The sequence below is a fragment of the Sminthopsis crassicaudata genome, chromosome X (assembly GCF_048593235.1).
Source record: "Sminthopsis crassicaudata isolate SCR6 chromosome X, ASM4859323v1, whole genome shotgun sequence".
Classification (NCBI taxonomy): Eukaryota; Metazoa; Chordata; class Mammalia; order Dasyuromorphia; family Dasyuridae; genus Sminthopsis; species Sminthopsis crassicaudata.
In genome coordinates this window covers 29,390,490-29,407,561 of record NC_133623.1, presented here as the reverse complement: position 1 = coordinate 29,407,561, position 17,072 = coordinate 29,390,490, and the positions used below count along the sequence as shown (strand labels likewise).

Below are 17,072 nucleotides of genomic sequence, written 5' to 3'. Positions count from 1 at the left end.
AAAATACTGGTCTGGTGCTTTTCTGGACTCCACCTCCACTTCCCCCCAGCCTGCCCTCCCAATATACAATATTCATTCCATTTCAGCTATGGAACTTTGGTGTTGACTAGAGGAAGAAATAGCTTCCTCTTAGGCCCACATTTCAAATCTCATGTTTTCGTCTTTTTTCTTGCAGTTTCGATCAGCCTGCTAAGAGTCATCATGAAGATGGGGACCCATCTTCCTAAATCTCCAATTTTACTGTTTCCCCTTATTACTAATTCCCAATTGTTTCCTTTATCTCATCCCATCTAACTCAGTTGAAAATGTGCCCCACAAAGATAATTAGTTTTACCAGCCTTTTATTAGATTTGCTTTTTATTTTATCCAGCATTTTAATTAGCTTTGATTTTTATATTATCCAGTTTTAAAAATTATTTTTGATTTTTGTATTCTCCAGCTTTTTATTAGCTCTGATTTTTTGAAATACCTGGCTTTTTATTAGCTTTTGGTATTTTGGATTATCCAGTTTTTTTATTAGCCTTGGTTTTTTGAATTACCCAGATTTTTATTAGTTTTGATTTTTTAAAATATTATACAGTTTTGTAAATTAGCTTTGGGTTTCTTCTTTTTCTAATTTAAAAAAAATACTTTTGATTTTTTGCATTATCCAGATTTTTATTAACTTTGATTATTTTGTATTACCTAGCTTTTTATTAGCTTTGGGATGGGATTTTTCTTTAATTTTTGGATTAAGTGTAGAGCTGTGAAGATTAATTTAGCCTGTAGGTGCTGTTTTCCATAACAGTTTCAATCGATGAGTATGGTAGTGATAAGTTTATTACCTTTGATTATTTTGTATTATCCAATTTTTTATTAGCTTTGGGATGGAATTTTTCTTTAATTTTTGGATTATTTTTGGTTTTTTGCATTATCTAGGTTTTTATTAGCTTTGATTGCAAGTCCTTTTTGGATTGAACTAAGAATAGCAGATGTAGAACTGTAAAGATTAACTTGGTCTTTAAGTCCTGTTTTCCATATCAGTTTCAATCGATGAGTATGGTAGTGATACATTTATTAGCTTTGATTATTTTGGATTCTTGAACTTTTTAATAGCTTTGGGATGTGATATTTCTTTAATTTTTGGATTAGTTTTGGTTTTTTGCATTATCTAGCTTTTTATTAGCTTTGATTGCTAGTCCTTTTTGGATTGAACTAAGAATAGCAGATGTAGACTTGTGAAGATTAACTTGGCCATTAGGTCTTGTTTTTGCATATCAGTTTAAATCTATGAGTATAGTAGTGATATGTTTATTAGCTTTGATTATTTTGGATTATCCAATTTTTTTATTAGCTTTGGGATTTTTCTTTAATTTTTCATTAGTTTTGGTTTTTGCATTATATATCTAGCTTTTTATAAACTTTGATTATCTGTAAGTCATTTTTGGATTGAACTAATATCAGATTTAGAGTAGTGAAGACTAACTTGGCCTTTAGGGCCTGTTTTTTCATATCAGTTTAAATAGATGAGTATGGTAGCAATATGTTTATTACCTTTGATTATTTTGTATTATCTAATATTTTATTAGCTTTGGGATTTTTCTTTATCTAATTTTATATTAGTTTTGGTTTTTTGCATTATATATATAACTTTTTATAAACTCTGATTATTTGTAAGTCATTTTTGGATTGAACTAATATCAAATTTAGAGTAGTGAAGACTAACTTGGCCTTTTAGGGCCTGTTTTTTCATATCAGTTTAAATAGATGAGTATGGTAGCAATATGTTTATTACCTTTGATTATTTTGTATTATCTAATATTTTATTAGTTTTAGGATTTTTCTTTATCTAATTTTACATTAGTTTTGGGTTTTTGCATTATATATATAACTTTTTATAAACTTTGATTATTTGTAAGTCATTTTTGGATTGAACTAATATCAGATTTAGAGTAGTAAAGACTAACTTGGACTTTAGGGCCTATTTTTTCATATCAGTTTAAATAGATGAGTATGGTAGCAATATGTTTATTACCTTTGATTATTTTGTATTATCTAAGATTTTATTAGTTTTAGGATTTTTCTTTATCTAATTTCACATTAGTTTTGGGTTTTTTGCATTATATATATATAACTTTTTATAAACTCTGATTATTTGTAAGCCATTTTTGGATTGAACTAATATCAGATTTAGAGTAGTGAAGACTAACTTGGCCTTTTAGGGCCTGTTTTTTCATATCAGTTTAAATAGATGAGTATGGTAGCAATATGTTTATTACCTTTGATTATTTTGTATTATCTAATATTTTATTAGCTTTGGGATTTTTCTTTATCTAATTTTACATTAGTTTTGGGTTTTTGCATTATATATATAACTTTTTATAAACTCTGATTATTTGTAAGTCATTTTTGGATTGAACTAATATCAGATTTAGAGTAGTGAAGACTAACTTGGCCTTTTAGGGCCTGTTTTTTCATATCAGTTTAAATAGATGAGTATGGTAGCAATATGTTTATTACCTTTGATTATTTTGTATTATCTAATATTTTATTAACTTTGGGATTTTTCTTTATCTAATTTTACATTAGTTTTGGGTTTTTGCATTATATATATAACTTTTTATAAACTTTGATTATTTGTAAGTCATTTTTGGATTGAACTAATATCAGATTTAGAGTAGTAAAGACTAACTTGGCCTTTAGGGCCTGTTTTTTCATATCAGTTTAAATAGATGAGTATGGTAGCAATATGTTTATTACCTTTGATTATTTTGTATTATCTAATATTTTATTAGTTTTAGGATTTTTCTTTATCTAATTTTACATTAGTTTTGGGTTTTTTGCATTATATATATATATATATATATATATATATATATATATATATATATAAATAACTTTTTATAAACTTTGATTATTTGTAAGCCATTTTTGGATTGAACTAATATCAGATTTAGAGTAGTGAAGACTAACTTGGCCTTTAGGGCCTGTTTTTTCATATCAGTTTAAATAGATGAGTATGGTAGCAATATGTTTATTACCTTTGATTATTTTGTATTATCTAATATTTTATTAACTTTGGGATTTTTCTTTATCTAATTTTACATTAGTTTTGGGTTTTTGCATTATATATATAACTTTTTATAAACTTTGATTATTTGTAAGTCATTTTTGGATTGAACTAATATCAGATTTAGAGTAGTAAAGACTAACTTGGCCTTTAGGGCCTGTTTTTTCATATCAGTTTAAATAGATGAGTATGGTAGCAATATGTTTATTACCTTTGATTATTTTGTATTATCTAATATTTTATTAGCTTTGGGATTTTTCTTTATCTAATTTTACATTAGTTTTGTTTTTTTGCATTATATATATAACTTTTTATAAACTTTGATTATTTGTAAGTCATTTTTGGATTGAACTAATATCAGATTTAGAGTAGTGAAGACTAACTTGGCCTTTAGGGCCTGTTTTTTCATATCAGTTTAAATAGATGAGTATGGTAGCAATATGTTTATTACCTTTGATTATTGATTATTGTGTATTATCTAATATTTTATTAGCTTTGGGATTTTTCTTTAATTTTTCATTAGTTTTGCTTTTTTACATTATCTAACTTTTTATTAGCTTTCATTGATTGCAAGTCCTTTTTGGACTGAACTAATATGCAGAACACATAGAACTGTGAAGATTAACTTGGCCTTTAGGGCCTGTTTTTTCATATAAGTTTAAATCAATGAGGATTGTAGTGATATGTTTATTACCTTTGAGTATTGATTATTGTGTATTATCTAATATTTTATTAGCTTAAGGATTTTTCTTTAATTTTTCATTAATTTTGCTTTTTTACATTATATATCTAGCTTTTTATAAACTTAGATTATTTGCAAAACATTTTTGGATTGAACAGATTTAGAGCTGTGAAGACTAACTTGGCCTTTAGGGCCTGTTTTTCCATATCAGTTTAAAACAGTGAGTATGGTAGCAATATGTTTATTACCTATGATTATTTTGTATTATCCAATATTTTATTAGCTTTGGGATTTTTCTTTAACTTTTCATTAGTTTTGGTTTTTTGCATTATCTAGCTTTTTATTAGCTTTGATTGATTGCAAATCCTTTTTGGACTGAACTAATGAGCAGAACACATAGAACTGTGAAGAGGCCTTTAGGTCCTGTTTTTTCATATCAATTTAAATCGATGTATGGTAGTGATTATGTTTATAACTTTTGATTATTTTGTATTATCCAGCTTTTTATTAGCGTTGGGATTTTTCTTTATCTAATTTTTAATTAGTTTTGTTTTTTTGTATTATATATCTAGGTTTTTATAAACTTTGATTGTTTGCAAGTCATTTTGGGATTGAACTAATAGCAGATATAGAGCTGTGAAGACTAACTTGGCCTTTAGGTCCTGTTTTTCCATATCACTTTAAAACAGTGAGTATGGTAGTGATGTTTATTACTTTTGATTACTTTGTATTATCCAATATTTTATTAGCTTTGGGATTTTTCTTTAATTTTTCATTAGTTTTGGTTTTTGCATTATATATCTAGCTTTTTATAAACTTTGATTATTTGTAAATAATTTCTGTATTGAACTAATAATAGCAGATTTAGAGCTATGAAGAGTAACTTGGCCTTTGGGGCCTGTTTTTCCATATCAGTTTAAATAGATGAGTATGATAATGATATGTTTATTACCTTGGATTATTTTGTATTATCCAATTTTTTATTAGCTTTGGGATTTTTCTTTAATTTTTCAATATTTTTTGGCTTTTTGCATTATTTAACTTTTTATTAGCTTTGGGTGTTTTGCTTGGATATTTTGAATCATCCAGTTTTTTGTTAGTTTTGGTTTTTCCTTTATCTAATTTTTTAAAAATTACTTTTGATTTTTTGCATTATCCAGCATTTTATTAGCTTTGATTTTTTGTAATATCCAACTTTTTATTAACTTTGGTATTTTGAACTATCCAAATTTTTATTAGCTTTGATTTTCTGTATTGTCCAGCTTTTTTATTAGCTTTGCTATTTTATATTATCCAGTTTTTTATTAGCTTTGGTTTTTCCTTTATCCAATTTTTTAAAAATTACTTTTGATTTTTTTTGCATTATCCAGCTTTTTATTAGCTTTGGTATTCTGAATAATTCAGCTTTTTTATTAGTCTTGTTTTTTTTAAATTATCCAGCTTTTATTATCTTTGTGATTTCCTTTATTCAGTTTTTTAAAACTTACTTTTAATTTTTTGCATTATCTAGAGTAGACAGTTGGTAGATGCAGAAACCTGAAGGATTCTAGTAAGTGGAAGACTGAAGAGGGAGAAGAGTGTGGTCCAGAATTCATAAAGGCTTATTATTACCACCTGGGCTGTGTGCTGAAGACTTCTAAGCATGTATGAAAATACATGCCTGGGGAGAATTCCTCATGATTTTGGCTGGTTATCCACCATACCAGAGGATGTTAAGTCCCCTTCACAACAGACTTAGACTTAGCTCAGCGTTTTGTAATTCACTACACTCACCTAAAGGCTTGACTTCCCTTGGGGTGAGAGTGGGTATTCTTCAAGGGGGATGGAAGTGAGGAGTGAAGGGAGGACAGTTGGATAGAGTAGCTCAGAATAGGGGCCCAAATGTAGCACACTTTTTCCTCTCCCAGCCCTGCCCCCTTGGTGAAGAAATAAGCAGATTCATTTGGAAGATTTTTTTAACCTGCCAAAGAATGAGATGGTTCAGGAAGAAGGGTTATCGCTGGAGGTCCGGGTCTGTACACACCAAGAGGTTTGCAGTTACCCTGGAGGGAAGTTTCAGAAAGAGTAATCTACGTGAGCCAAGGAGTAGGGAGCTTTGGTGTCTTCTTGATGGTCTCTGTTCTCTTCAAACAGGTTCAGAAAGTGGACAAGTCTTTGTCAAGATGGGGGCTTTGAAGTTTGGTTTTTCCATTGCTATTATCTGTTTTCAGGACCTGCTATACTGCTTCATTGTCACTTGTGAACCCTTATTTAACATGCTTGCTGCTTATTATATTTACTGTAATCACATCATAATTCTAATAAAGATTCAGGTTTCAGCTTTATTGTCTCTAATTGTTGCTATTTTTGATCAAAAGGCTAATTGATTGTGATAGGCTGTTGTGGTGGGCAGCTAGGTAGCTAGGTGGGGTGAACAAAGTGACCAGGCCTGGAATCAGGAAAACTCATCTCTGGGTGTTCAAATCTGGCTCCAGACACTAGCTGTGTGATGCTGGACAAGTCACTTCACTGGTTGCTTCAAATAAGTAGGAGAAGGAAATGGCAAACCATTCCAATATCTTTGTCAAGAAAATCCCAGATGAGGTAATGAAGAGTTAGAATTGAAATGGCTAACAACAGTGAGCTGAAGGTATTTCCCATGCAAAAGTACTGCAGGGAGGGGGTGGGGTGGGACAATGAGAATTAACATTGAGGCAAATGCTTCCTGAAGAGCCTTCCCAGGAGGAAACCCAAGTGATTTGAGATCATCCAATCCAGAGGTTGTTTGTTAAGCTGGGGCCTATGACCTTAGTTGCAAAAAAAAAAAAGACTACATTTCTATATAAAAATTATATTTATAATTCTATACATTTAAAACATTATTCTGAGAAGGGGTCGAATAGACTTCATCAAACTGCCAAAGGAGTCCAGGACATACAAAAAATGAAGAAGCCCCATCTGAATCCAAACTGGACATTTTACAGGAGAAAGCTGTCTCAGAAACAGTGGGGAAAAAAAAAAAAAAGCCTTCCTGAGTACACAAGCAGCCAGGATCAGCCTGAAGAGGAAAGAAATCCTCCCACGAAACAGGCAAAGGAAATGAAACCACCTCGAATCCTAAAAAGTCTGAATCAGAAGAGACCTTAGAAATCAGCTAGTCCCAATTTAGACCAAGTGCTACAAAGATTCCTTCTAGAGAAAGGTTATCTAGCTGCTTCTTGATTAAATGGTGTCAGGGAGTTCACTACTGCAAGGCTGCCCATCCCAGCTGAATTGTTACAAAGTTCTTGGATATGCTGAGCCAAAATGAGTCTCCCTGGAAAAAAAAAAAAAAAAAAAAAACAACCAAGTAATCTTTTTTCTAATTGAAGCTGCTTTATTTAAGTTCTATAGTTGTTTGCCCTCAGTTTTCTACTCAAGATAAATACCCACAGTTCCTTCAGCGTCTAAGACATGGCTGGTTAGACGACCAGCACATAATCTGGAGTCCTGAGTTGGAATGCTCCCTTTTTACCCGTCTTGCCCTGGGCAAATCACTACATTTTACCGGTACTAGGAAAATTAGAGTTGGACTATGATTCTATGTGATCCAATGCAGTTGTACTCCTCCCTCTTAAAAAGAGATGATCAAAATTGCACACACAACTCCAACTTCACTTTGCAGGGTGGGACTATGATTTCTAGGCCCTATAAATTAAGCCTACAATTGAGTTAACAGTTTGAGGTAGCCACATCATAACGGCAGCTCCGGTTGGGCTTATGGTTCACTGAGAACAAGCTTTTGCACCAGGCAGTCCCCCTAGCTTGGAATCCTCTCCCTCCTCACCTTTTGGAACACCCTCTTTACAGTTTTCCTTTTCTCTAAATGTTTGTTGACTGCCCCCGAGGGGAAATGCAGGGAGTAGCAGCGCGTGCCGGGCCCCGCCCCTCTTCTCTGAGGGATCCTCCAGGCCCTCTAAGGCCACAGCTCTCTAAAGGCATTACCACAGTAGGTCCTCCTCCCAAGTACCCCTTTGTATAGAGCGGGAACTGAGGCTAAATGACTCGCTCTTTGACTCACACAGGTAAGAAGCGTCAGGGGCGATACATGAACTCAGGTACTTCGAGACTCCCAGGATCTACTCACTTTACACACAGCCCCACCCCTTATTCTTCCCTCAGAGCCACCGTACCCCGTTTCCACCCAGGTTCCCTCCGTAGCCCCGTTTCATCATCACGTTCCACCAAGCTACGCCTCTAAAGAACCACAGACTCGCGCACAAGCGCACATGCGCACAAACCCCATGCCCTAGGGTGAACACATCTCGGAGGCTGCGCACGCAACCCACGTATCATGGCTTCATCGTTTCCCCGGCTCTGGGGTGAAGCGCGACAGAAATGAATGATTCTGTCTTCCCTAGCCGCGGTGATTCCGAGTTTTGGCTCCTCAGCTTTCTTCAGACTCCCAAATTTTGTTTCCCAAAACCCACTCTGGGAATGTGTTTCCCCGATCTGAGGATCCAACAACCTCGGCGCCCACCAACCGGGACTACACTTCCCATAGTGCCCCAAATCGTGATTGAACTTCGGCCGGAGGTCGGAAACAGTGGCACCCTGAGGATTCTGGGATTCGTAGTCCTGTTCCACCACCATTCCCGGGGTCTAATGCTCCAGGAGTCCGAAACATCCTCTCACCTTAGCCTGGGCGGACCTTTAGGAGGAGCCTGAGGCCAAGTCTTTAACTGGAAGAAAGAACTTGGGGTAAATAAAGGAGACGAGATGTAAATAGAGTAAGGCATGACCGCCAGGAGGTGGAGGGGCGGGAACGCTGAAGGTGAGAGTCAGGTTTGCATCCTGTCTCAGGCACTTTGTGCCTGTGTAACTCAGAGCCATTTCTTTCCCCTCTTCGTACCTCAGTATCTCCATTTGTAAAATGGGGATATCTGTCACACAGGGTAGTTTTGAGGCTCACCTATGTGAAAAACACCTGGTAGTAAGGTAGACGAGCTCTATGAATATTTAATGTGGTCTTTTGTTCTCCCCGAGGTCTCTATGGGGGAACTGCCTTCTCCCTTCTTGTACTTCCTCATACCTTCAACACTGTATAAAGGGGGAGGGGGAGGCCTGGAGGATGCAGGGGCATCCAAGAGTCTTCCCAGTAGTCAGATAAATAGAAAATGCTCAATAAATGCTAGTGGACTTGCTGATTCTTCTCCCTCCTCAGTCCAAGGACAACCCAATCCTCTATCCTTCCTGATGCAGTTTTTTGGGGGGAGGGAAATTCATCTCATCCCTTCCTGACTCACATGGCTTCTGGGTTGGTGGGGTTCTTGCTTGTCTGTGAGCCCCTTTTCAGGGAGTTCTCAGAACTGCATCCATCTTTCCACTACACTATGTTATCTGCTCCTTCCATCCAATAGATGGATCACAAGATTTTCAACTGGAAGAGACCTTAACTTTATACAGGGGGAAGCAGACCCAAAGGTTGTCAGTCAACTAGTATTTAGTGTCTTGTATGTAAGCGTTGGCTTGTCCAAACTCACGCTTGTGCAAGATCACATAGCACATCAGCCAAATTTGAACCTGAATTCATCTGGCTCTCCCTCTTACTGTCCCAGGGCAGAATCTATATGTTTGCCACCACTGAAAAAGACCCCACCGTCTATGTGTGCCTCTGCGGACATGTCTGTGTGCATTAGAGTTCAAGAAAACTGTCGGACATTTACATATGTAAACTACATGGGGAAAAAAAAAACAAAAAAAAAAACAAAAACAGCCTAATGAATGGTGGTAAACCACAGCTCAAGTGGAGAATAAATTAGAAATGATAGAATCATGTATGATGCTAAAATATTCTAAGTGGAATGACAGTCACAAAGTCAACCACACTAGCAAAACAGATAGTCAAATTCAAGAGTGTGTGATGGATTTGAAGCCAGGATCATCTCCACACTCATTTGTGATGGAACAAGGAGATAGAGAATGGTATTCAAGACTTCTATCAGAACTACCTAGGAAGTAATGTTGAATGTTGGCTTAACTAGACTGGGCTATTTTAACTTGCTTGACAATAGCAACCGGCTGTTTATATGTTTCAAGGCCACTTGGTCTCTTCTGCAGGTGGGTTTGTGTGACTGAGGCCCCCATGTCTCTTATAAGAACTGACTTTTTGTTCCTAGTAACTCCATAGAGTAGATGTTTTGCCACTCCAGAAGTTTGGTTCCCTAGAATCAGGGCTCTAGAGTTAAAAGGAACTTCAGACGCTATCTATGTCAAGCTCCTAATTTTACAATAAAGAAAATTGAAAGGCCAGACAGGTTACAAGGTACACAGACAGTGTAAGACATAGGATTTGAACCCAGTTTCTCCTAGTTAGTACAATGGATAGAATCCTAAGCCTGAAGTCAAGAAGACTCTTCTTTCTGAATTCAAATCCAGGTTTAGACACTTCCTAGCTGCATCATGCTGAGCAAGTCACTTTGCCCTATTTGCCTCAGTTTCCTCATCTGTCAAATGAACTGCAGAAGGAAATAGCAAATCACTCCAGTATGCCTTCCAAGAAAACCCTAAATGGCAGTGTAAAGAGTCAGACGCATCTCAAATGAAGGAACAAACCTCTGAAAACAGAACTGTTATTCTTTCTGCTCTGTGACTCTGCCTCCTTATAGTTTCTCGAACAAGGTGCTCCATGAGCATTCTCATTGGTCATTCTCCATACCTAGAAGGTTTTCTTTTTATCTCTGCCTACTTGCTTCCTCCAGATCCCAGCGAAAAATCTGCCTTTTATAGGAAGCCTTTCCCAAGCCCATGATGCCTTTCCTCTGCAGATGATTTCCTTTTATTCTGTATTTGGCAATTTTATGGTGCATAGTTGTCTGCATGTCCCTCTCCCCCATTAGCCTTCCTAAAGACTTTTACCTTTCAGTGTATCACCCAGCACTTAGCCTATCACTAGCACTTAATTAAATGTTTAAGATTTGAGCCCTTTGTTCCGATAAAGGCCTTATTTCTACAATATATAGAAAATTGACTCAAATTTATAAGAATTCAAACCATTCTCCAATTGATAAATGGTCAAAAAGGATAAGAACAGACAATTCTCAGATGAAGAAATTGAAATTATTTCTAGCCATATGAAAAGATGCTCCAAGTCATTATTAATCAGAGAAATGCAAATTAAGACAACTCTGAGATACCACTACACACCTGTCAGATTGGCTAGGATGACAGGAAAAGATAATGCGGAATGTTGGAGGGGATGTGGGAAAACTGAGACACTGACACATTGTTGACGGAACTGAACCAGCCATTCTGGAGAGCAATCTGGAACTATGCCCAAAGAGTTATTAAACTGTGCATACCCTTTGACCCAGCAGTGTTTGTACTGGGCTTATATCCCAAAGAGATTTTAAAAGAGGGAAAGGGACCCACATGTGCAAAAATGTTTGTGGCAGCCCTCTTTGTAGTGGCAAAAAACCCTGCAAACTGAGTGGATGCCCCTCAATTGGAGATTGGCTGAATAAATTGTAATATATGAATTTTATGGAATATTATTGTTCTGTAAATGACCAGTAGCATCATTTCAGAGAGGCCTGGAGAGACTTACATGAACTATTGCTAAATGAAATGAGCAGAACCAGGAGATCATTGTGTATAGCAACAGCAAGATTATATGATGATCATTCTGATGTACATGGCTCTTTTCAGCAATGAGGTGATTCAGACCAGTTCCAATGGTATTGTAATCAAAAGTTCTATATACACCCAGAGAGAGGACTGTGTGGTTCACCACATAGCATTCTCACTCTTTCTATTGTCTGCTTGCATTTTATTTTCTTCATCATTTTCTTTTCTGGTCTGATTTGATTTTTCTTGTACAGCAAGATAATTGTATAACTATGTATGCATATATTGGATTTAACATATATTTCTATCATGTTTAACATATTGGACTACTTGCCATCTAGGGGCAAGGGGTGAGAGAAGAGGGAGGAAAACTGGAACACAAGGTTTTGCAAGGGCTAATGTTGCAGAATTATCTATGCATATGTTTTGAAAAATAAAAAAGCTTTAATAAAATAAACCTTTAAAAGATTTGAGCCCTTTGTCCTCAGGCCCCTTTGCTGTATCAGCATCCATTGCCTGTTTCCAGGGAACAGCCTCCAGGGTTCTCCCCAGCTTTTGGTGACCTTTCCAGTTCCCACACTAAAATGTCTTCCCCAGTTTCTCTCCTAAGCTTTACTCCCACACTGCCAACTGCCTGGTGAGTGTCTTGAATGACCCACAAGCATCTTACACTCAGAATGCCCAAAACAAAACCCACTGTTTAAGAACCGAAAAGCAAAGGAAAGGGAGTCAAGGAGGACTCACAGCCTGTGAATCTAAGGAACAGAAAGCATGGTGGTGCTCTTGACAAAAATAGAGAAGTTGGTTTGCTTTTTGAGGCCTATGAACTCCTGCCCAGAATCATGGTTTTAAATGTATAAAATAAAATGTAAAGGATTACAAAGGAAACCAATTCTATTGAAATACAATGTGTTCAGATCCCAGTTTAGGAACCTCTGATTTGAATACCTGTATTTATTAATGGAAGCAAAAGAAATGTATACATACACACACATATAATATAATGTATGTGTATGTATGTATCTATGTATACATATATAGTAGATGAAGTGGGGAAAATAAAGACCTATTTTAAATATATATATGTATGTATACACACACACATCATCTACCTCACTCATTTTAGTAAAATACTTCTGGATCATTGAGTATTGAACATTGGGAACCACCCAATAACCAAGATAAGCAATACTGGACCAGAGGCTTCTTTTGTTAACCCCCCTTCACAATGATGCCTCTGATAAGGCATTAGTATTCACTCAAGGGCATTATGACTGGTGGAGGGATTATAGTAATCACATAGCAATGGAAAGAATACTGGTCAGGGAGGCAGAGGATCTGGCCTCATCTCTTGATGAGATTTTACTAACCATACCACAGTGGGCAGGGCCCTTCATCTCTCAAGGTCCTAGTTTCTTCCTCCATAAAATGAGAGGGTTGGGTTCTGGATTTCTCTCTATGACCTCCAAAGCCCTTTCTAGCTCTAAATCTATGATCTTAAGGTGGGAAGCTATTTCCATTTCTCAAGCAGGAAAGTGACATATGATGAAATAATGAAATACTAGCTAAAACAATGAGGTCTGTTGTTGGGGTTGGGGATGAGGTAGGGGTGGGGATGGGAAGAAAGCCAGATTTGTTCCCATAGGACAAGGAAGCTTTGAGGGAATAGGGTGTGCCAGACAGAGCTGTAGTAAGGCAGCACAGACTCCAAGATCCTCGAGGAGTTGGGGCTGCTAGAACACATGAGGAAGACCAGTCTCAGGAAAGGAGGATTCAGTTAAGGGAAAAGACTGAACACTAGCTTTTCTGATGCCTTCCACTCCTCTCCCCTCCACCCCAAGGCACTTGGAGTAAAGCTGGTTGAGCAGGTTTATCTTCTGAGTTAGTGCTCCAAGTAGGAATGGAATGATTTCAGCACCTCCCCTCCAATCTCCTTACCTGTTTGCTGAAGCTTGAAATTCCTTTAATCAATCAACAAGAATTCATTAAGTTCCCATAAGTGACAGGTACTATGCTAAGAACTGGGGATGCAAAGATAATAGATAAAACAATCCTTACTTCAACAGGGGACAAACCCTTGGAAACTTTCTTCTTGCATCAGGCTTTGCCCACTGCTCAGCCCTTCATTCTCACACCAATACTCTGAAAATCAAGAATACTTCTAAGAGACAGACAAGAAAAGTGGTATTAAAGAGAAGAAAGTCAGTCAACAAGTACTTATTTAGTGCCCACTACATATCAGGCACTATGTTTAAGAAAGTCAAAAGTGGTACCATAGTGATATTCAGTCTTAGAAGTAATAGGGAGTCATTGAAATTTACTGAATAGGGGGTGGGGTGGGAAAGGGAGGGGATGATGTGATCAGACTTATATTGTCTTATTATATATTATATATTATATTAATCAAATATTATATTATAATATTTGACAGTTGAATGGAGGGTGAACTGGAGTTGTAATAATCCAGGTATAAATTGATAAGGGCCTAGAACAGAATGATGGCAGTTTCAGAGGAAAGAAGAGAAGATAGAAAAGATTCTGTGAAGATAGAAATGATGAGATAAGGAAGATTGGAGAGATTGAGGAGCAGAAGATGACATTTAGAGTTTGAGACTGGATGATTTGGAGGATGGTGATACCCTTGAGAATGAGAGGGAAACTAGGAAGAGGGAAGAGCTTGGGGGAAAGGTAAAGAGCTCACTTTTGGATGTAAAGTTGTGTCTAAGGATATGTCTACAGGACATCCAGGTTGAGATGTCCAAGAGGCAGTGATTCAAGGCTGAAGGTGAGTAAAAAAAAAGTGTAGCCTGGATAAATTGATTTGAGAATCATCTCCCTAGAGATGATAATTAAATTTATGGGGCTGACAAAATCATTAGGCAAAAAGATGTAAAGACAAAAGAGAAGGCCCAAGATATAGAATGTTGGGGCCATTGACTATTAAATGGCATAACCTAGAGAAAGATTCAGCAAAATCTGTGCAAAAAATAAATAAGACAGGTAAGAGGCTACAGAGAGGTTAAGAAGGATGAAGACAATAAGGAAACTGTCAGTCTCATGGTAACTTTGGACAGAACAGTTTCAGTTGAAGGATGAATTTGTATGTTAGATTATAGAAGTTTAGAAAATAGCATAAGAGGGGATGAAATGAAGATAGTGGAGTAAAGCAGGGACTCATCAGAGCTCTCCCAAATTCCCCTCCAGACAATATTAAAATAATGCCTGAAAACAAATTCTAGAGAGGGAGAACCAACGATGGATCAGGATGAAGCAATTTTTCAGCCCAAGACAACTTCAGAGATCAGCAGGAAAGATTGATCTCACTGGGGTATAAGTACAACCAACAGCAGGCCATTGGGGTTGGCTGCTTCAGTGATCTGAAGTTTTCAGGCCACAAATGGTAAGGGGGTAGGACAATTGGTCAGAAGGAAATTACAGGGGACCATTTGCTGGCACTGGGAATAAGACCCTACTGCACTGCCCATACTTGGTTCTAGGTTGCAGTCCCTGGATGAAAAGTAGCAATAGCAGGAGAGGTAGCCCTGGCCACATTTCCAGGGAAGAAAATGGTGCTTATGGTCACTCACAGACCAGAGTACAGGGCAATAGAAGACAGAGTAGACTGATGGAGGTGGTGATCAGAAGCAAAACACTTTTAAGAAGGGCCTGGGTGAGAAGAGAAAGAGAGAAGAATGAACAGAGGAAAAATAGGTTGGAGGAAAATACACAGTAATCATAACTGTAACTATGAATGGGATGAACTCACCCATAAAACAGAAGCAGATAGCATAGTGGATTAAAAACTAAAATCCTACTATATATTTAAAGAAACACACTTGTAGCAGAGAGGCACAAGCACAGTAAAAGTAAGAATTATCTATTATGCTTCAGGTGAAGAAAAAAAAAACAGGGATAGCAAAAACATAAAATGAGTTAATTAAAAGAGATAAGCAGAGAATGATATTTTGCTAAAATAAGCCATTGTCAATGAAGTAATATCAATACTAAACATATATACACCAAATGGCATAGCATTCAAATTCTTAAAGGAAAACTTGAATGAATTATAGGATGAAATAGGCAGTAAAACTTTACTAGTGGGGTACCTCAATTTTTCCCTTGCAGAACTAGATAAATCTAGCCAAAAAAAAAAAATTAAGCAAGATAGAAGTTAAGGAGATGAACAAAATTTTAGACAAGCCAAGTATGATAAAATGGGCATAGAAATATAACTTTTCCTCAGCAGTACATGGCACCTTCACAAAAATTGACCATGTATTGGGGCATAAAAACCTGAAAACCAGCTGTAGAAAAGCAGAAATATTAAATGTGTCCTTTTCAGATCACAAGTAACAAAAATTACCTTCAATAAAGGACCATGGAAACATAGATTAAAAATTAATCAGAAATTAAATAATCTAATCCTAATGAATAAATGGATCTAAAAACAAATCACAGAAACAATAAATAATATTATTAAAGAAAATTACAATAATGAACCAACATACCAAACTTTGTGGGATGCAACCAAAGCAGTACTTAGGCAAAATTATATATGCTTAAATGCTCACATTAATAAAATAGAGAAAGATCATATCAATGAATTCGGCATGCAACTAAAAAATAGTTAGAAAAACAACAAATCACCAATTTAATCCCCAATTAAATACCAAATTGGAAATCCTGAAAATCAAAGAAAAGATTAATAAAATTGGAAGTAAGAAAACCATTGAACTAATAAATAAAACTAGGAGTTGGTTTTACGAAGAAAAATATAAAATAAAATAAATAAACCATTGGCTAATTTGCTTTAAAAAATAAAGAAAAAACTAAATTACTCATATCAAAAATGAAGAGAGTGAATTCACCACCAATGAAGAGAAAATTAAGGCAATTATTAGTAGCTATTTTGCCCAATTATATGCCAAAAAGTCTAACAATCTAATTTATGAATGAATATTTACAAAAATATAAATTACCCAGACTAATAGAAGAATAAATAGAATAGTGAAATTGAACAAGTCATTAATGAGCTCCCTAAGCAAAATTCCTCAGGGCCAGAGGGATTCACCAGTAAATTCTACAAAATATTTTTAAAAATAATTAATCCCAATACTACATAAACTATTTGAAAAAAATTTTTTTAAAGAGTCCTATCATATTCTTTTATGACACAAACATGGTACTGATACCTAAACTAAGGAGAATTAAAACAGAGAAAGAAAACTATAAACCAATTTTCCTAATAAATATTGATGCACAAATTTTAAATAAAATATTAGTATAGAGATTGCCACAATATATCATAACAAGGAGTGATTTATACCAGGAATGCAAAGCTAGTTAGAAATTAGGAAAACTATCAGCATAAATGATCATATAAATAACAATACAACAAAAATCATATGATTATCTCAATAAACACAGAAAAAGCTTTGACAAAATGCAACACTCATTCCTAAGAGCTTTTCTCAATATTTTAAGATAAAGTAGTATTTAAGATATATAGTATCTCTATCTAAAACCATCAACAAATATTATCTGTAACAGTGATAAGTTGAAGCTTTCCAAATAACATCAGGAGTGAAACAATGATGCCCATTGTCATCCTTATTATTTAAAATTATACTAGAAATGGCAAATATAGCAGCAAGAAAAGAAAAAGACATCAAAGGAAACTAAAATAGGCAATTAAGAAGTAAAACTATCATTCTTTGCAAATGATATGATGGTCTTGTTGGAAAACCCTAAAGGATA

At 35.6% G+C, this 17,072-nt stretch overlaps 1 protein-coding gene across 4 annotated transcripts in view; it reads left to right on the top strand.

Annotated features, from left to right (window-relative positions):
- ZNF185 (zinc finger protein 185 with LIM domain) overlaps positions 1-2,834 on the top strand; it is a 53,353-nt gene extending 50,519 nt beyond the window's left edge. For 3 of the 4 annotated variants that reach the window (XM_074277501.1, XM_074277503.1, XM_074277502.1), the window contains one exon: positions 176-2,833. The gene's annotated coding sequence lies outside the window, so the exon portion shown is untranslated. Of the gene's footprint in view, positions 1-175 lie in introns of all 4 variants that reach the window. The other variant, XM_074277504.1, reaches the window with a different exon arrangement.
- Positions 2,835-17,072: the final 14,238 nt, after the last annotated feature.